This window comes from Falco rusticolus, chromosome 3 (genome assembly GCF_015220075.1).
Source record: "Falco rusticolus isolate bFalRus1 chromosome 3, bFalRus1.pri, whole genome shotgun sequence".
Taxonomy (NCBI): Eukaryota; Metazoa; Chordata; class Aves; order Falconiformes; family Falconidae; genus Falco; species Falco rusticolus.
Genome location: NC_051189.1, coordinates 99,060,572 through 99,081,787, shown reverse-complemented (window position 1 = coordinate 99,081,787; position 21,216 = coordinate 99,060,572). Strand labels below are relative to the sequence as shown.

Genomic DNA, 21,216 nt, shown 5'->3' with positions numbered 1-21,216 from the left:
ATAATTAGACATGGGCACAATCTTGTTTACCAATTAGCCATCCCTCCTATTTCAGTGGTTTCAGGGAAACAGTAGACCACCCAACTAGAGCATACGGTAACACAGCATCATTTGGTAGCATCTCCTCATTATATCTGTGTAACACCCATCAATCCTAGTTATCAAAAGAGCTTTGTAGTGGAGAAAGGATTGCTTGGGTCATATGAGTTTATTTTTCAGGGTTAATGATTTATTTTTTTTAACTGTTGTCAAGGTCATCACAGTCTGTTGATATTCCATGAGAATCTCAATTCTTTGCATGTCATCATGTATTTATGTCAAAGCAGCTTCCTGTTTATATCTATAAACTTGTTAATGTCTTCCATTTCTATATTTCGCTCCCTACATACATTGGTAAACATATCATTTTGATTTGCAGCAAATATTATTTACAAAAGTACAACAAAAATCACGCAGGCATTGTAAATTCTGTATGTCAGCACAGTGCTGCTTTGGGGAGGATTTTAGTGAGGAACATCATGTGCCTATCTGCTTGAGGAGCTGGAAGGGCGCTACACCCCTATCATGGAAAGACAGAGACGTATACTTGACCTTATGCAGGCTAGTTATCACAAGGTGACTTTAAGTGTCTGTGTATTGCAGGATTAGGGGATTGGCTACTCACTAGACGACGGTCCTTCTGCTGTAACTTTCTGCCTTGCTCTTTGTGGGTTTACAGCACACCTTGCAGTTCTCACCCTCTGAGAACATGGCCCAGTGCAAGGCATGTCCCTAGGAGGCAGAAGAGACACGGGATCTGTTCCTCTACAGCCAGTTCCAAACTCTTTTATCAATTCGGCCCAACTTTACATAGTTAATGTCCATAGTAGCCTCCTGCACCCTGTCCTCACCCAGCAATCATCTGCAACCTCCTTCATCTTGATCAAGTGCTATTTAAAATAGAAAGCAACCCAAAATAAAGGTGCTCTCAAGCCATCTAACCCCCTTAAGTCTACTACTCAGACCTTCAATCTTTAAACTCTTTCAGCTTTTGTATAACTGAACCGATTGCCTTCCAAAAGACCAAACAACCCCTTTGTAACAATCAAGCCTAAATGTCTGTGAAGAGACTCCGCAGCCAGCAGGGATCGCTTTGCCACAGCCCCGGCCTCTGGAGCGTGCAGGGGTCTGCGGGGCAGCTGCCCACGTGGGTCCTGAGCATCGCATGCTCTTTGCTTCGGAAGAACCGGCTTCAAGGGGTTATTAAGGTCAGGTACGTAGTATTGATAATATACGTTTTGTTCACTGTTGTGTATTTTTATCTTCAAGGTTTTCTGTTTCAAGTTATTTAGGGACTTTTTGTCTGAGAGGCAGTTTCAGGGCATTCTGATAGGAATCTGTTTCAATTTCATCTTCTGGAGTTTTCTCTGCTTTTCTTCACTGGGGCAAGGGGTGCAATCCAGGTCTCTGGTTCAGTCACCTGAAGTCACCTGCTGAGGGGCTGTGCTGACGGTGGTCCGGCTGGCAGTGGAACAGCTCGATTAGGGAGTGCCCACAGCCCACCCACCATCCTAGGACAGAGATACTTGTTCAAACCCACTTTCCAAAGCAGGCGGGAGACAAATTTGAACCCATGCCTCTGATATCCCTTGCGGGCAAACAAGGAAAAGAAATTTCAGCTTCTGCTCAGTAAGTAACTCGCTGTGAGAAGGCAGAGTAAGGACTATTCTGAAACTTCCCGCTCATCTGGGGGCTCTTTTTTGGGGGTGGAAGGCCAGCTCTCAGTCTTGGGTGCCTGTTTCTCTTCATGCCCTGCATGGGAAGAGCTGGGGTGTTTGGTTCAGACCCGTAGGTTTCCCTGGGCAGCGCAGGAACGGCTGCTGAGCATGCAGCTGCATGGTGGGAGCCGGGGCTGGGGACGAGGGCGGGCGGGTGGCAGAGGGAGGAAGAGCATCCATGGCTGAGTGGCCGGGGAACTGTTTCCTTCCCTGGCTCAGGGCCTACAAGACAGGCACCGCAGAGTCCCCTCCATCAATCCAGCTCAAAATAGCCTCCTATTACAGGAGACAGGAGCAGGGCTACTTTATTAGGGCGCTGTCTCTTCTGTAGCTAGAAGATCTTCATCTCTGTGTACACAAGGTCTCCTTTATCCTTCTTTAACTAGGGAACTTGTAGGAAAGTTATACTAGTGGAATGTCTTAATTCAATCCAGGTTTGTTCGGTTTTCTTTCCATGCTCGTCCAGATCAGATAAATTGCATGCTGTATTTACTTTTTTTGAATGCTTGCCTAAAGAGTCTATGTGCTGAGGCTGTTTCTCATCATGTGCTGACTTTTGGAACTGACTCTTTATTTACAGGCTTTGGCAAAATGGTTAGATTTATTATTTATTAACCAGAAAACCAACATCTTTTTCTTTTAGAAAGGTACAGAGTTGCACAAGTTATACCGTACTACCAAAATTACAAGCTTTGTTCTGATTTTTTTCATCATTCCTATTATTTGTGGTTTGATAGGTATAGTTGTTACCCCTTTTGGAGATGGAAATTCTTTTCTTCTCTTTCACTTTCAAACTTCCCTAAGATTTCATGAACTCTTGTTGCATCAAGAATCTTTGTAAAATTTGCTTTGAGATCATAGATTTTTCTGTGCCTTGTGAAGAGGCATTTCTTTACTGTGCTTTTTATTTATCTTTTTTTTTTCATAGGTCCACTTCGGATTTATAAACTCACAGTGGGTTTCTAAGTAGAGTTATATTCATCCTTATCTTCCTCTTTAGTATGCCTGGATATAACATCAGTTAGCATTTTTATTTTGCTTGAATTTTTTTGTCAATATAGCTTTTGGAGGAATATGGACTTACTTCTCCAATACCTGGCAGCTTTTCCAAAATCTCGTACTTCATCATCACAGGAGCGTAACTGAGAGACATGCATTTTGGCAGCATTGGGAGTATTTACAACAAATAATAATACTTTCAATTGAATATTATTTCAGCATATAAAGGCTTCAGAAACCCATTCTATTTAGACTACAGTGGAAACCAAGTTAGCAAGAGCACAGGGTTTCCAAACGTGGTCAGAGCTGCTCCTGTGGGACTATTTTCTGCCTTCCCTGTCAGAAGCTAGGTGCTAACAGAGCATGATGCTCATGAAGACATTTGGGGAATTCCTGTTTTCTGGCTTGTGGCCTTCTGCTCTGTCCACTGCTTTCAAATCATGTACCTTTTGGAGAACACAGGAACATGGGGTACAGGAAGAGCAAGCCAACATTGCTCCAACATCACCCTACAGCTGATTCAGTCTTAAGCATTGACCTCAAGAGCCTCCGCTCTTAGGCTGTAGTTGCATGCACAACTTGAGCAGGCAGAAGTTCTCACTGCCACCAGAAGCAGCCATCCTGCCTTTCACTTATCACTTGTTCCTGTCGCTGTGCCGCCCCTCCCACTGCTTGTGGCTGGGGAACTGATCTGAGTCAGAGCCAACTATTACTTGGGCTGGGTTACTCTCGGCTTGTATTGGTTCCTGATCCGTTTCACCGCAGAGCTGCACAGAAATTTTTTGTGCCAACACGAGGGAGGGGACAACATGGAGGCAGGGATGATCCAAGCACCTGGAAAAAAGAGGGCTGAGATGCCACCAGCTCCAAGAGTTCAGGAAACTCCAGCTTTTTTCTTCATTGCGCTTTGCAGGAGTTCAGTTAATAAGGTCAGTGGAATTTTTGCTGTTTTGCCACGTTTCAATACTTCCTCATCCATCTCTACATAGCAGGTGATCCACACTACTTCCCATTCCTCTGGGTCTTCCTTACCACTCCTGCTTTCCAAGGTGGGACTCTGGGAGCCCTGAGGTCAGTGGAGACCTGGCTGCCCCTACATCCCAGGCAGCACAGTGGAGTCTGCTGGTCAAAGAGAAAATTGCAACCGAGATCTCACCTTCCACCGGTGAGATCTTCAGCAAGCAGCTTTGGCCTTTCAGCTTCTGCACCATTGGCACAGCAGCCCCCACAGGTCCCCTCTTGGGTGACCCACAGCTGGACAAACCGCTCAGCACTGCGTGTTCCAGCAGTTGTGTCTGTACCATGCTGGCTGCAGAAAGGATCTGAACAGGCCTGATGCTTTCCCTTGCTGCTGTGGCTCTGGGCTGTGCGTGGTTTGTTGGAGTACAGCTGCAGATCCAAGTTTCCTCAGACCTGGCAGTAAAAGCTGATGTAGCAGAGCCCAGCTGGCATTGCCCCACTCTTCAGGACTCTTCTGCGTAAAATGTGTGTGTAGGGGTGGTACCATCTGGCCCAAACTCAAAGGAAGAACCAGCTGCAGATGCAGTGGGGACAAACATCTACAGGAGCAGCCACTGATCAGTCTCTTGATTTCAGTTTTCATGCATACCTATCCTTGGCAAATTCCTATTTGCCTGCTTTTCTTGTTATTTACTTAGTTTGGCTTTTCTCAGAACTTCCTCCCACCAACCATGCTATTTTCTGCCACAACTTCATTGCAGTTGACTTGGCTTTGATCTCACCAGTCTTTATCTCTTTAAAATACAAATAATCTCTTTATAACCAAGTGTCATTGCACTCCATGGGTGCAATTGCAAGGATGACGATTATAAATATTAGAATAGTTGGCTGTTGAGGTTGTGAATGACAGTGGTGAGAAGGGAAAGAGTCTTGAGTAATATCACAAAGATGAGCAAATCTTTCTCCCTTCCTCTGGAGAACTTCCATGTGCAAAAGTAGGGGTGCTGTGATGTGGCATTCAAAGGCTTAGAAAATGATGAAGCTTGTGGAATGGGCAGTTCTGAGATAACACACTAATGTAAATTGCTCTGTACTTCTAGTAGGGAATGGTGTCTCCCGTGATGCAGTCCTCACCTGCAAGGAAAACCTCTTGTCAGGTTTTCTGGTCCCAATGTGTCCCCAGGTTTGAACACAATCTGGTCATGCATAAAGATTTTAGGATTCCGTTCTCAAAATGATCAGTCTTGGTATGCATCTTTTACAAAAACAGAGATTCAAGTCCATGAAAATCCTCATTAGCCAGACATCAATATTCTGAGACTAAAGAGCGTAGCTGTTGAAAGAAGCATATACTTGCAAAGCTTATTATTATTTATCAAGGTGAACAGAAGGCAAATGCTTTTCTGATTCTAGCTCTTTTCTTTTTAATTTTGTGTAAAATATCTTTCTTATTATAATGAGAAGAAAGATAATACACGTCTCATTTAAATTCTAAACTTAGCAGAACAGAAAATAGAGGCTTGTGCTCTGTTTTTCATAAACAATTTAGCATTTCAATTTCAGAAAATGTATGATGCAAGTTGAATTAGCTGTACTGGGGTATAAATGTGTTCTTGTTTTGGTCCTTTGGACACTTTTTTGTCTGACTCATCTGGGAAGATCTTGTCTTTCTGGGAAAGATATGGCAGCAAATCAGTTGGGAAACAGCAGATTTCTTCAGATCTCACATTCATCTGATTTTGCATCATGTGTATGCCATTTCTAAGCTTGTGAGACAGATGGGAAACCTTAGGAGCTTGGAAACTTTGGAGACTGTTGCACTGAGATTAGGGAGATCTTCACAAACTAGTCAAGAACTTCATCAGTGTTGTATCAAATGTTATGTCTCTTTGCCTTCCAGGGAACACCAAGGGTAAATACACAATCTCTGAGAGATACAAGAAATCTTTTTGAGGTGAAGGGCAGGAAAACCAACAGGATAATTGCATACTCCTGATTTACCCAATGAGGCAGCACTACTGAAATACACAAAAAGCCTGAGAAGTGTTATCAAATGTGCTGCCTGAAGATTGTTTTCTTGATCTAAGGACTCCCAGAAGCTGCTGAAAGGGTGCCACGCTGCAGAACAAAGAGCCAAGCATCATGTGCGTATACTTGACAGGTTCGCACACTACTGATGGAGGATACTGGCGTTAACTTAGCAGAGAGCTGCAGAAGCAGAGGCGGCTTCCAGGGCCTGTGGCAGTTATGCAGGTCAGTCTCCTGCTAGAAACCTGACTAGATCAAGTCAGATGTGACCTTGAAATGGAAGTGTCATGACAGATAGAAAGAGCAAGCCCCTAATTATCAGCTCCCCTATAACAAACTGTAGGTTTTGTTTTTCTTCCAGATGCACTGGCCATAACCTTACCTGTACACACTTCCTCAATTCACTGACAACTCTCTCCTCTCTTCCAATTTATAAAGCCCTACTCAGATACCAAAAAACCCCATGAAAAAGAATGAATGAACAGACACATATTCAAGGCTTCTCAATTGTTGCTCAGAATTCCTTTCCACTTACTGCCAGTTTACGATCATTTTAAATTATTGTGTACTTAGGAAGGCAAGGATTGCTACTGAGAAAATAGTTACAAACCTAATAACTATGTGCAGTCAAGCTTTTTTAATAGCTAGGTTTACTTGGTGGTGTCTATTTAGCCTGGTTGTGATTTAAGGTTAAAAAAAATCAGCTGTGCTAGTACAAGTATAAGGACAGTGAGCAATTCAGTGAATACTGATTTCACAGGAATGCCAAGAGAGTATGTTAATAAAGTCAACACTGAGCAATACAGCTTGATTCTGACTGCCTTTGAGGCTCTTTGTCTAAAGCAGGGCTGTTTGTTTAAAAAGCGTCTTCTTGTGCTCACTGAAATTATAACAACTTAAAACTGTTAATGCACCTGCTCACTCCCAGGCATCCGAAGATAGTCTCCGACAATGTTAAAATGAAATTACCCTTTATACAGAGTTGACTAGTTGCATCAAATTGATGTACAAGCTTTAACAGTTTAAATTGGGATGTAAATGAAAGGAATAGCAGAAGTAACCCTGCTGTTAACAGGCAGGGAATGGGCTGCAGGCTAAGGAACAAAAATTGTCCTCTGTTTTTCAGTTTTGACGTTTCCTCATCTTTTGTTCCAACAAGACCAATTTAGGTTCAGATGATGCATATCTTGAGATCTTTTGGCACCACATATGCAACATTAACCATCTGAGCAGGGTACATTTAGAAAGCAAAGGTTGGAAGGTGTTGAAAAGGGAGGTGGGTTTTCTTTTCTCCTTCTTTTTCTTCTTTCCTTTTTCCTTCCCTTCTTCCTTTCCTTTCCTTCTTCCTTTCCTTTCCTTTTCCCTTTCCTTTCCTTTTCCCTTTCCTTTCCTTTTCCCTTTCCTTTCCTTTTCCCTTTCCCTTTCCTTTCCTTTTCCCTTTCCCTTTCCTTTCCTTTTCCCTTTCCTTTCCGTTTCCCTTTCCTTTCCTTTTCCCTTTCCTTTCCTTTTCCCTTTCCTTTCCTTTTCCCTTTCCTTTCCTTTTCCCTTTCCTTTCCTTTTTCCTTCCCTTCCCTTCCTTTCCGTGCCCTGCCCTGCCCTGCCCTGCCTGACCCGCCCTGCCCTTGCTTTGCCCTGCCTTGCCCTCCCTCCCCTGCCCTGCCTTGCCCTCCCATCCTGCCTTGCCTTGCCCTGTCCTGCTCGGCCCTCCTGCCCTGCCCTGCCTTACCCTGCTCTGCCCTCCCCTTCCCTGCCCATCCTTGCTCTCCCCTGCCCTGCCCTGCCTTCCCCTCCCTTGCCTTGCCCTGCTCTGCACTGCATTGCCCTGCCTTGCCTCGCCTTAACCATGGCCATCCTTGCCCTGCCCTCCGTGCCCTCCCTGCCCTGCGCTGCCCGCAGTGGGTGGCAGGCTCAAGCAGTGTGCTGCACCCGTAAAATTTCCAATGAGCAATTCTTTCCCCTGAGTTTTGTCTCACTTAGTTTTGCTGAGGAAGAGCTGATTTTTTGTGTTATTGAATCATGAGGTGTTGCACCTTAATTCCTCTAGGTCTGAATTTTTTAAATGGCCTTTATTTCATATTTTATTTATTTTAAAATTTTATTAAATTTAAATAATTTTTTTTTACAAAAATTGTGCTTTTTTCTGCAAGAAAAAGTGAAATACACAAGCCTAGAAGAAAAATTGTAAGTGAGGTTATTTGTCCAGAGACTTAGGTGCTTACTGAGAAATTAAAGAGCATCAGGGAACACTTCTGGACATGGATTTTATTTTATTTTATTTTATTTTATTTTATTTTATTTTATTTTATTTTATTTTATTTTATTTTATTTATTTTAATTTTAATTTCAAAATTATCAGAGCAGTTGCTGGCATGGTTTTGTCCCAAAACAGTTCTGGGCATAGTTCAGGAGTCGCTGTGGGTCCAGGACCGTTCCTGGTAAACCACTCAAATGTGGCCACCCTCTTTTGGAGGGGATGTTACAGACTCCTAAATGTCACTGGTATATCCTACTAGTTCACCCAGTGACCTGTGCTTTTTAGACTGCTAAACTGCAGCTCCTGGAAAGAAATTAAAACTTGATTTTAATACCAAAAGAGATGGAATGTTCCCCACTTGTTTTGAGAATGTATTCCTCTTAAGTCATTTGAGGTTACTGCCCGTTTTGAAGTACATAGCTCCATTTTCCAATCACTGACTGTTATTTTAATTTTTTTTTCCATTAGCCTACAGCCATTCAGTACCTCCTTCTTTGGAAGATACTTATACACTGTAATCAAACCTGATTTTTCTTATAGCAGACTGTTTTTCAGGTGTCTGTTCATAACGCATTTTCTAAAGCTCTGTAACAAATACTGCTGCTCTCTTCTGTATCAACACCCATTTTCAATATCCTTTTAAATAAGTACAGCTAAGGCAGTTATGTAGGCTTCTAGCGTAGCCTTAGTCCTCAGCTCCCTCCTTCCAACCACTTCCCTCTGCGTTATTTTCCAAGCCGTGCCAATTCTCAGCATCGCACTTGGAGAGTTGGTTCAGCTCCTGTCTCCTGCAGCCCTTGCAGAGTCACTGCTGTCCAGCCTACAGTCTCCCCTGCCGGAGGCAGCGCCTTCTCTTTCTTGTGCAATTTGATGTTTTGCTACAGTTTGTTTGAAAAGGTCCAGGTCATCCCAGAATTACTCAGACCACGCTGTACAAGTTGCCCTGTCCGCTCAAGTTACTCTAATGAGGCAAATCTGTGTCATCCACAAATGTTATGGGAAGTGATATTTACGGCCTTGAAAAAATTTTACTATCTTCATTTAGTAGTAAACATAAATATCATACATATATCAGACTAACAAGGCCCTGCAAAAGTATCTTCCTGTCAACAGCAATTCATTGACCTTTCTTTCCTACTATTTATTTAATTATTTTTTATTTGTCATCGGGTTGCTCTCTCTTCATCCATTTTCCATTTATTAAATGTGTCTTTGAATACTGTCCATTTTGTTGTTAACATGGGATCTTGTCTTCAAAAATAAATTATTCAGCATATATTTAAGGAGCTGCTACAAATCAGATGCTCAGTGATGACATTTAGGCTTCAGCATCACATTCTTTGGGACAGATGTCTGTGAGTATGGAGTGGTTTCTCAAGACCAGAGAAGCCTTGATAAAGGAATGTCCTGAGCCAGTATCACTGTGAACTACAAGGGGACAATGTCAAAACGGAGCTATCTGGCAATGAAAAAGAAGCTTTTGCCTGGCCAGTTCTGTATTCTCACCAAAGTCTGTTATATTCACCTAATTCTAAAAAGCAATGTATTAGAGAGAAACACCCCCCCACCCCCCCCCAGTTTAACCTAAGCAGCAGCTGATGTGACTGGTTTTAAATCTGGGGTAAAGTCTGATTGTAAGTCTGGAGTAAAGCAGAAGTTAAAACTTATTCTCATCTCTTCCAATATATCAAACGGAGAGAAGAGCCCTCCACAAAGTTCAAGGTTCTCAACTTTCCTTAGGCCAAAGACATACACATACACATAGTTTATAGAGTAAAAATAAACAATTAGCACTGCTTTTTAAAAAAACAGCTAATCTATTTCTATTTGTTATTAGCCCAGCTGGTCAATTATTTGCTACTCAGCATGCCTGCTAACCATCTAGAAGTTTCTGCTGTTATACTCCTGACCATGTATAATACTCAGCATTCACTTCTAACTATTTGCAATAGACTTTCCTCTTTATACTTTAGCTGTTAAATATGCTCTTGAAATATTTGCTTGGAGTAATAAGTATTTTCAAGTCTGTAGTTTCTTGCTTTTCCTGTTGACAATCTTGAGTTCAGAAATTAACTTCAAGTGCTAAAAGCTATTTGGTTTTACTTTTCAGCAGTAATGTAGGCTATCTCCCAAGTTACAGAACTTTGCACTGTGTAAAATGTAAGCCAAACACACTTCAAGTACAGCCATGTACTTAGGAAATAATTGCTGTCATTGCCTTATAACTGTGAAGCAGTAGCCGGGTTTTTCTTGCACTCAGCCCCCAGGTGAGGAACCCCGAAGATGGTGCCAGAAACTTGAAAGCTATTCACTGCTGCACGGGACAGCCTCAGGTTTGTTTATCTACAAGGAATATTCCTGCCAGTATTTCAATTTGCAGATGGCAATGAGTATGTTATGCAACAGAGAGTTAGTACTTACTGAAAGGACTCTGCTTTTAGGAACAGTGAGATTTTTGGATCCACAACTTGTTCAGAATCCTTAGTGAGCTGGAATAAGTTTACATCACAACAAATCTTTTAATTATTCAGTGGTTTTCATTTTCTTGTTTTCTTTCCATTATCTCCTTTAGGAATATCAGGATTATCTGTGTGTTTGGCACTCTTTATCATATCCAAAAATGAAGATAGATGCTATATCTGCAGAGATCTTAAGGCAACAAATATGGACTTTGTGATAGAAGTTTTTATTTTGTGATACCAGCATGTGTGAGAAAGCAAAGGAACAGTTTGAGCAAGCAGTCAGCTCTTAATTATCTGTACACCTGATCCAAGCTGAATAAGGCAGAGGCAAATTAGCATGGGAATTGCAACATTAGGTCATGTTTTACCATCCTGTACGGCACAGGCTAGTTTTAGCCTTCCAAAAGTCTAATGTAAAACTCTGGGATGCTGTTACCAACCTGCCATTCCATTCCCATGCCCAGAAAAACCTTGCAGGATGTAAGATAATTGTGCAAAGGTGTGGTTTGCTAATGCAGAAAGGACAAACAGCCTGGCTTTTCCTTCCCTCCCCCAGTGTCAAATCTACAATGCAGGGCCACATGGAAAAGCCGGCAAACCCAGTGGAAAGGGGAAGCAGGGACTGCTGAGCAGGGACACTCAGAGTTAATGTACTTTTGGCAGTATTAATCCTCTATTGCACCCTATAATTTTCTTCTGCACATCACAGGAGCCGGAGTGACTTGTGGGAAGAGTCAGGCCATGACAGCACAGTGACTGAATAAGCTCCCCTGCAGTGGTTGAGGAGAGGGCTCTGCCTGCGTACATGGGGGCCTGGGACTGGAGTCAGGAGTGTGGCTCTTTTTCAGACACTGTCCCACTACCTCTTCATTTCACTGGTTCCACAGCCTGCGTGTGGAGAAGATGCTTCCTGTTGGTAGACACAGTGGAGCAGGGGAGGTGGAACCACTCGTCTTTCTCAAGACCAACAGCACTTGGATGCATCCCTCTGTTTACATGATAAACCTAAACTGCAATCCTCTGAGGTTTAAATTTAAACCAAAATCCTTACACCACTTGGTTTCTAGACATCAGGGAGCTGTCCCTAAAATCTCAGGCCAGGCCCCTGACATCAGTAGTGGCATTTGAGAAAACCTCAAATTGAGAAAAGCTAGAATACATGTTGCCCGCAGTGGCACGCAGCTGTGAGCTAGAGCAGCAGTGGGTAGGCCGTACCTGCAGCCTAGCTAGAGAAGATAAATTCAGGTTAGATCAGAAGCCTAAGTGCCTTCTTATAGATAACTCAGACAAGCAGCAGGCTTCAATGAAAACTACAGGACTTCAATAACTGTGTAATAGCAATCACCCTTATTGCCAACCTTGGCTATGCATGGGATGGAAAAGGAGATCTTTCATTAACAGTATGGGAGGCTGTCGCTACAGCAGATCCGGATCATACTCTGTTAAGTAGAATGCAATTTGTCAGTTCCTATGTAGCAAATTATGATGACATTGGTTTAAAAACATGTTTGCAAGCAGTCAGCTGGCAAGTGCATTGCACACTGGCCCATCTGTTAGCACAGTAATTGGGTCATATACTTCAGAAGAAGCTGTCTTGCCTGGGTAGTGACAGAAGCAAAGACCTCATATGAAGAAAGCCTGTACTGGACCAGGGATTCTAACAGTGGGATAGAGGAAAGAAAATATTCCTATGGAACCGACTGGAAACAGCAGACCCCCATCAACTGAGGCTCTGGAGCAGGTCTAATTGCACCTCAGAAATGACACTGAAGGAAAGCAAGGAAAAAGGTTCTGAAAGTTATCATTACAGAGGGGTCTGCAACCTACCTAAAGAAAGGGTTGCAGGGACCACCCATCTTCCCATCCTGGGGTACAGATCACCAGCTGCAGCACCCTTCTGTTAATGTCAGGTACTGCCCGTGTGAGAAAATGATACGGGGAAGGTACTTGTGTTATTTTAGATTTTTAGGTTGGTGACTTTAATTTGGAGTTTCCGTTTTAATAAGTTAATAACAGAGTTGGTTTCTGATTTAAAGATTGTCAGGTTTTTGGTTACAAAAATTAAGAAGTTGTAACTCTTATTTTACCTGTTCGTGACAGGAGGGTCAGGCCTTCCTCTACATTTTCTCTCCTCTCTCCGTCTCTCAGGGCAATTATCCATTAGAATAATTTTGCTAGGATTGTAACTCTTCTCTCTCCCTTGCAATTCAAAAGCTAGAGTCCCTGCCTCTCTTAAAGTTAGGTTCTAGTCCAAGCAAAATATAATTGTTACAAAAAGCTTATGTTACCTCATCAGAGTGGATTTTTATTTTTTTTTAATCTTTAACGCCTGAATTTTTTGATTTTCTCTGCTGAGACAAACTCCATTACTATGTGTACCAAATGGGTTTCTGAGAGTTCAGGTGTCCATGATACCTTGGCCACCTCTACAGTACAAAGTCAGATAAGATTTTTTTGTAGTGAAATTCAACAGCTTCTCACTGACACAGATATGTGTAAAATACATAAAACAAACTGAGAAACTAAGAAAAACTTTGACTTAAATGTAAGGAAAGCATCTTATAGCATAGTTAGAGATTAAGCGCCAAAAATGCATACATATTCTTTGAATGAAGTCTAAAACTGATTTAGAGGAAAGAAAGCTAAAGTGGGTAAACTAAAGGAAAGTTGAATCCTTCTAAAATGAAGCTTCATACATCGTACTTTCCCACTAGTTCAGACTTGGTGACCACCAGGGTCACTTCTGGCCTTATAGCCAGTGAATCTCCGCTGCAGCAATGCATGAGTGGAACTTTCAGCTATATCAGCGATTTCCAAGACTTCTTTCACATGGGACTTCAAAATTCCCCAAAGTATTTAACAGAGTCATCACCTGAACAAGACAATAGTTGCTGAAACTAATTAACGTTTGACTTAATCTAGCTCACTGCCAATCAATCCATTTCTGTAATATGTGCAGTGAAAAACATCCAGCAAAATCCAGCTCATCACATTTCTGCCAGCTTGGGCAAAGGGCTTGTTGCAAGTGGTAAGGGAGCTGACTTTTGAAAGTGGAGCTAAAAGGCAGGACTGAGGCAGACAGGGTAATATTCAAACATCTTTTCAATACATGCAACCATGTTATCCAGATAACACCAAGCCCCTCAGTGCAATAATCTTTGTGTACTCTCCCGTTGCACTGTTCCAATGGCACTTGCAGGCCCAGGTTTTTATGCATCTGCATCATTTTAGCCTTGTGGGAAATGCATGCTGTGTTATAAAGTTGGTTTCATTGGACCACTAATCAAACTAAACACTCATTTGGACACCCAGCTTTAAGGTAGGGTAGATGATTACTTTATATTTTTCTGCACTGGTAAGAAACCTGGAATTTGTTCACATACAGTCACTTAATACTGTAGGCATGGTACTCTTTCTGAGCAGCTGCTAAAGCAGACAATGCTGAATTTCATCTAAATTTTTCCTTAACCCGGTCTCCTTTTTCCTACAAAAGGAGCCTTGCACTTACAGGACAACCAGCTGTGCCAATATTCACCATAGGGGTATAAAATATCTGCTGACAGATGTGATTGACAAGAGACTTTGAAGGTGAAGGTCTCAGTTTCTCTTCCTTGTAGTATCCACAGCCTTTCTTTGATGACCCTGGCTTGAGGCAGTGACAGGAACAGACCCACCTGGGAGGGTTTGTTAAGTGGCTGCCCTTAAAAAAAATAATAATAAAAAAAATCAATGTTTTACAGATCAGCCAGCAGGGGTCCTGCCTTTGCCAGCGATGAAAATCCACCTAAAGGTCTCATGGTTAACTGGGTCATGTTCTTTCTGGTGGAGCTTACTGGGCATTGAATTCAGGCCTTTCCCCCGTGTGTAAAATATGATACTCATAATAATAATCACAGCAGTAATATGTTTATTGTGTTTATTATCACCGTGCCAAGCAGCTGTGTTCATAGAGGAAGACCCTATTTTGCTGGATGTTACACAAGCCCAGAATAACGCACGCAGCCCCGGCTGAAGGGGCTAATTGATCTAAGTAGGAGGCAGAATTCAAAGCTGGATATCGACCAGCTGGCGTAGGAGGCCAAGGAAACAATAAGACAGCACTAATCAGTGACTACGCTGTGATCTCAGCACAACTCTCTGTTGACAAGCTTTCAGTAGAAAAGAGTTTTCCCCCCTTGAAACAATAAGAAAAGAAGTTTTAAGAAGTAATTAAAAAGAGGATAGTATATTAATCTTGTGTGTTTATTGGGGTCAACTCCTAATTGTAAAAGGGCAAGTTCAGAAGAAAATGCAGCAGTGCCTGTTTGAAAGTCTGACATAAGGGCTAACGCTTGTCTTGGGGTGGATGGATAGACAACGGGAACCTAGAAAAGGAAGAATGACACCAGACGAAGCAAAACAGAATATGCAAAAACAGGAGTGACATGTTCAAAGAGGTGAATTTGGGAAATACACTTTGCAGTAGCATTCTGTTGGGACAAGGGTAAATTTACCAATGCTGCAGGAAAAAAATGTGTCAGTAATCAAAACAAGAGCCAGTGAGAGCCTGGATGAGATTTTAAGTGAGCACGTGTTGACCTGATCTCTACAGGTATTCACTCCAATAGAGTAATGAAGTACCAATTTAAAGTAAAAGAAGGCCATTTGTATGAAACAAATCTATTAGAAAATCTTTACAATCCAGAATTTTTTGTAGTTACATAATTAATATATCAGTCATCTTAAAAAACACTAATCAGCTTTAAACCACACTTGTCCCTAATTTCTTTTTTTTCCTTTGGGCATTATTTGAAAAGAGTCATGACTGTCCACAACTAGAATAGTTGCACACGCAATTAGACCTCTTTCAGAGCGTAGGGTAGGACAAAGTGTTCAGTTAGCGCTAGTGTTACCAGGTACCTTATTCAGGTTATACATGTTGCAGAACAGTGGGTTTAGCCAGCAGTGTTATTTGATAGCACTGGTGGACAAAAAACTTTGTAGATCTTGGCTCTCTAAATCCATGCACCAGGATTGAATCATTCCTGAAGTGCAATTTAATCTTTTCCATGAGACTTTTAACTACATTTGAAAGGGCTTGTTTGCTCATACAAGTTTAATTTTTCTTTATATAAAATTATGTTACACCTACAGCTTTAAAAACACTAGAATAGCTTTCTGCTAACTGTAAGTCTTAACTGGTTTCAACATCTTTTTTTCCCTATCTATTATATTTACTGCAAAAAGGATTTCTGGGAAAAAACTATGGTATAAGGAACTGGAACTATTTCTGTAACTTTCTGGCAAAGTTAAAATGACATTTCTCTGTGTTGTACAGTTTCCCCTGTAGATGGTAGCAGAGAACAAACTCTAAGGTACTTGCACTGCGAAGACTGGGATGATACTAAAAAAACCAACGTTGCCAGTGAAGTACAACGCAAAGCAGCTGAGAAGTTATGCTGTATTACACTGTCTTTGTGTTCTGCTTTCATTTGACACAGGTAGGAAGAGTTGTACGTGATACACTGATGGCTCCTATAAACTTCAGCTTGGAATTTTGAAAGAACGTTAATATCAAAAACTTTCATGCGCTACGATTTGCCTTTACATGACTTTTCTGCAAATCCTTTCTTAAAAACACAAACATGATTATTTAAATAGTTTTAAAATATAAAGCATTATTTCAAAACTCCTGGACATCTTCTGTATTCTTTATAAAACACCTCTCCCGATTTCCTTAAAATGTAGTTGAACTGAAATCTCTACATGTCCAACAGTTACTGCCTGGATCCTGAACTATTTTCTTGGACCTTTACCTTTTCCACATTAGTTCGGAGTAATTCTCATTAAACATCAATTTTGGCAATATCTGATTTTGAAAATGCCCTTCCAGGTTTTTACTTTCCAGCTGTATTACACAGTCTCCTGCATCTTAAAAAGTTCCTAATGAAAAGTAGTAGAGCTCACAAAAAGATCTGATATAAACCATCTTCTTTTCAATTCACTAGTAAATGGAAAAAAGAATCCTATATTTACATGTGACTGCTTTACAACCACTGGTTTTATTAAAGTCAAGAGATCCCTCTCAGCAGCAGGAAAAGAAACTAGGCTGCAAAATTATCTCAAGCCTAGACACAAAAGTTCTCAAGTAGTTAGAATGATTCACGAACTATAAAGTATATGTAAAGTGCTATTAATTGTCTTCTGTTGCTTTAATTTTGCATCAATAAATATGATTCTAATTTACTATTATTTGAAAATATCATTATTTCATGATCTCTGAAGTCTCCTTCAGCAGGTAACATTCTCTTTTGATAATGAAGGCCATCAGTGCTACAACTTTACAGCCGTTGTACCGATGTTACCTAGTAAAAATAACACCCAACCCCTTTCCCTCAGTTGCTCAGCTTTGTTTCTTGCAATACTGTGTATCTTTTAGACCTGCAGTTCATCCACAGGCCACCATGGTCCCTATGCCTGAGTTTCCAATGTCAAAAGGAATCAGGATTTGAAAAAAAAAGCTGCACAGGAGTATCCAGCTTATCTCTGGTGAGTTTCATTCACAGATATAAGATACCTTATGGGCACTTCCACATCATCATTTAACTGTGGAATCAAATTTCTGGTTCCTCTCCCCCATTTTCCAATCTTCTCTGGATTCTTCCAAAATTAGTGTTGGCAAGGGCAGAGTTTAAAACACCTGTGCAAAGATAAAAGGAACATTTTAGTGGCAGGCTAACATTTCTATTGATGACATCATACTAGATGTCTTACAACATTACTACGCTGTGCTTGGGTGCCACACTGGCAACCTTCATTCTTGTAGTTCCTAACTCTTAAATGACTGTCTTTGTGACTTCTCCACATTGTCCAGTGAATCGTCTCCTACTCTTTAAATTCTAAAAGAAAACCTTCCACTAAAGAGTAACACTCACCGTAGGGAATCACATCAATCAGGCATGGTCAAAGACTCACAGGGTGTCACTCACTTCCACATGCAAACCAGTAGAAACTGCACAGCAAACAGTGAAATTAGCAGATATCCAGGTAGCTACGATATAATGGGGAAACTATAGCCACTGTACAGAAGTTATACATCACAAATCCATCAGAGTTCTCTGAACACTAAGGGTGATCCTGTCAAGAAAGTGTATTTGTACTTCCAAATTATTGGGGATAAGGTTTCACACCCACAGAAATAAAATAATCACAGAAAAGTAAAGAATACTCCTCCTGGATTAATAGCTGTTTAAAAGGAAATAAATAAAGGATGAGAATACATTTTGAGTTTGGAAACTAATATGAAGGAATCTGTCCTGTTGGACACGTTAAGGTTTTGGAAAAGGAGATGAGAAAAGTTAGCAAGGATAGGAAATAATTCAGGATAATCAAAGCTTTGTTATAGAGTTGCAGCAGATTTCACAACGTTGTATTGGGACAATTTAAAGACTGTTAGCATTTAATATTGATAAATGTGAACAGGAAAAAGCAACTTTTGATTATACATACATGTTAGGCTGTAAATTATCTATTACCTTCGAAAAAGTAGATTATGAAGTCACTGGGGTTGATTGTAGGAACTCTTAATAGAGGAATATAGAATGAAACATTAAGTTACCACAAAAATCTATAGTCTCTCCCTTTCAAAACCAGAAAAGGGTGAGAAGGAATAACAAGGACACCAACAACGTCCATATAATGAGAGATTAACTAGACTCCTCAGTGAGGCCAAGAGACAGCTCAGGGTATATAAAGTTATGAATAGCATGGGAGAGGCAATTAAGCAATGATTACTCGCTCATTTCTCACAGCACAAGAACAAGCCAGCAACCAATGAAATTACAAGGCAGCTGCTTTAAAACAAACCGAAGGAAGTACTTTTTATACAGCACATAATTAAATAGCAGAACCCACAGGACACTGTGGCGGTCAAAAATATAAGCAAATTGGAAAAAAATATTAGACATGTAACACATGCCCATCAATGGCTACTAAACATGATATTCCAGATGAAATTTCCATCTTCGGAAGTCCTGAGAGCTAGAAGCTGGGAGAGTACAAAGTAAACAGATTGCTCTGTATTTGCCACGTTTCTTGTATGCCTTGTCTAAGCATCCACAATTGTCACTGTCAGAGACAAGAAATCTGAATAATCTTTTGGTCTGACAGGATATGGCTACTTTTACGCCTTGTAGGTGGTCCTGTCAGCGGAGAAGGGGCAACAGACGGTGACATACAACATCCATGTGCAAATTAGTTTACCAATCAAATACAGCAGTGGCGCAAAGATACTCAAGATGGGTCCACCCAGGCACAGCAGGGTGTAAGAGAGCTTTCTAGTCTAAGTACAGCGTATCACGAATGTACCTTTGCTGAGCCAGTTTGGGTCCAGGAGCATGGTCTCAGTTGGATTTAGCCCTGTCGAATGGCCCTGGGCTCCATGCAGTGCCAGTTCAAGTGTCTCTTATAGCGGGGCACAGACTCTGTATGTTGCACTGCACTGCTGGCACTGTACATCTGTACTACCACGTAACCAAGCCTGTGAAGCTCCCACAGAAGGAGGTGCACCAAAGACTGCATTTTGAGGAGACATCAAACCAAACTCTCCTGCTGACAGCTCAAGTTTGGAGGAGGAATCTACCTTCTCCTCCTTTTGGGACTGTACCAGCCTCCCGTGACTGTAAGCTGTAGAGCTGACAGTATTTTGCTGATGTGTTTCAAAGCTACCAGCTAAACAAGAAAAGAAGCACAGAAATTCAGGAATAGTATTTTTCAACAGTAATAATTTTTCTAATAATAATTCTAGTTTTCTTTCCTTCCTTGTTGCCCCTCTCAGCTTCTCCTGTCTCTCTCCCCGGTGCTGTCATCTTAATACTATCTTGTCTTTCTTCTCAAACCTCTGTCTCACCCCATTCTTGCTGATACACTTCCCACACCAATTCCATCCTCCTAACCATAGCTCCCTTTGCTTCTGTTCCTTTATATCTATAGCCAGCTTTGCTCTAGTTTCCTTTGCTGGCCTTCTTGTGCTAACCCACTTCAGAATCACCACCTTCCTCCTGACTTTCCCCATCAGCCCTTTTCTACTTCCAGCTGTTTTCTGGAGCAGCTGTTTCAACCACAGCACAAAGCCCAGATGGTTGAGTACCTGCTACAGCGAGAGTGGCACACTCTTCTCAGATCCCATGCCTGGAGCCATGTGATATCCCACCCTGCTCCTGCAGTGGCAGAAATAGATGGGAGTCCAGTCACATGGAGGAAATGTGAAGGGCTGAAGAATGCTTGTGGTCTTCAGAGGTGTTATATACCAGCCCCTTGAGTCTCCACATGGATTATGTGTGGCTTTTTCCCCAGAATTCTGGCCATTGGTCACTCTTGGGTAGTTTCACAAAGACAATGAAAGACATTTCCTTGAATCCAGGAGAACTACCATGTCTAAACTTGAAGTCACCATCCCAGAGGTACAAGATTTCCACAGTGAAAAAGCTTTGAGACTATCTGTAGTGTGCAATAAATCACCTTGATTCTGTTCCCAAAAGCAGGTCAACAGTTTTAGCCGAAGCCCAACAAGCAGCCTGCTTGCGGCAGATACAGCCCATGGAAAGTTCCATCCAGATAGCTTCAGGCCGGCAAATTTTAAACAACTGGAAAGAGAGACTTGAATGGAAAACGTTAGGAATTCCTATGCATGGCTACCCAGCCCTTCCAAACTGCTTACTTTTCCCTACTTAAAATACGTGTGTGTATATATACGTATATACATTCAAACTGTCATCACTCAAACAATACTGTTAGAGAAATGTTGTTGCTGTAAAACACCTTCCGCACCGAACAATTTCTGCCGGAGTCTTCCAGAACATCACCTGCTTGCACAGCACAAGCGGGACACTGAGCACACCACGCTGCCGTTCCGAGCTACTACTACAGTTTCAGCTGTCGCAGCTGGCGGTTATTTGAAGAAGAGAAAACGATGGGACTAGTAAAGAGCCTGAAATGGAGCCTGCAGAGAACCTCTGGGGTATTTCGGGTTCCAGGCTTGCCATGAGCTGGACAGCAAGCTCTGCCAGGCTGCCCGAGCCCTCCCTGCAGCACAGCCTACACGGTGCAGGGCAAGGTAAGACCATCCTGGCAGAAGTACTTTTTTAATGACCATATTTCACTTACATGATAAACATATGACTTCAGATTCCTACTCCTTTTTTAACCCCAATCAAGTAAAAAATCACTATTTCCCCAAGTCACACACACATATCTTAGCTTCCAGTAATGGGAACCACAGGCTAAAAGCTTGGAAATCCTCCGCTAAATACATCAGGACTTCTAAGAGCAATGACTGAAAAAAAAAATATCAAAAAAAGTAAGAGAACCTTCTCAAAACTGTTTCGGTTGCGAAACTCCAGCTCTCCGCTGCTTGGGACAGTCGCGAACGGGCACCGGGGCCCCGACAGGTGCCCGAGCTAGTGCAGCCAGGAGCTGGGGCAGGAGGACTCGCTCCGACCGCCGGGGCCCGGCCGAACCCGGTACCGGGGCCAACAGGCCGTGCCCCGCCGCTCCCCTCACGGCCCCGCGCGTCCCCGCCGGGGCGGGGGGACCACGGGAGGAGCCGCGCGGGGGGTTTACACCTCCCGTACCGCACACTGGGCCGCAGGGCGGGGGATCCCCCCCCCGCGGGACGGACCGGCTGCCTGTCCAATTGTAGCCCCAGCCGAGCAGTCTCACAGAGGACCCCCGCGGGCGGGCTGCCCCTCGCCGGGCTGGGGGAAGCGGTGGGTGAGCC

The 21,216-nt window shown here is 42.3% G+C and overlaps 2 long non-coding RNA genes across 3 annotated transcripts; one reads left to right on the top strand and one right to left on the bottom strand.

The window, feature by feature from the left end:
* On the top strand, positions 1-16,685 carry LOC119145106. Of its 2 annotated transcripts, XR_005103302.1 has the most exons (3): positions 1-1,668; positions 5,617-5,969; positions 15,778-16,685. It is a non-coding gene; the product is annotated as an uncharacterized LOC119145106 (long non-coding RNA). The 2 variants fall into 2 exon arrangements; XR_005103303.1 differs by lacking the exons at positions 1-1,668; positions 5,617-5,969 and adding an exon at positions 2,461-3,685.
* Positions 14,363-21,214, bottom strand: LOC119145105. Its single transcript, XR_005103301.1, has 2 exons — positions 17,375-21,214; positions 14,363-17,139 (listed from the first exon to the last, which is right to left on the bottom strand). It is a non-coding gene; the product is annotated as an uncharacterized LOC119145105 (long non-coding RNA).
* Between the last annotated feature and the right edge of the window lie 2 nt (positions 21,215-21,216).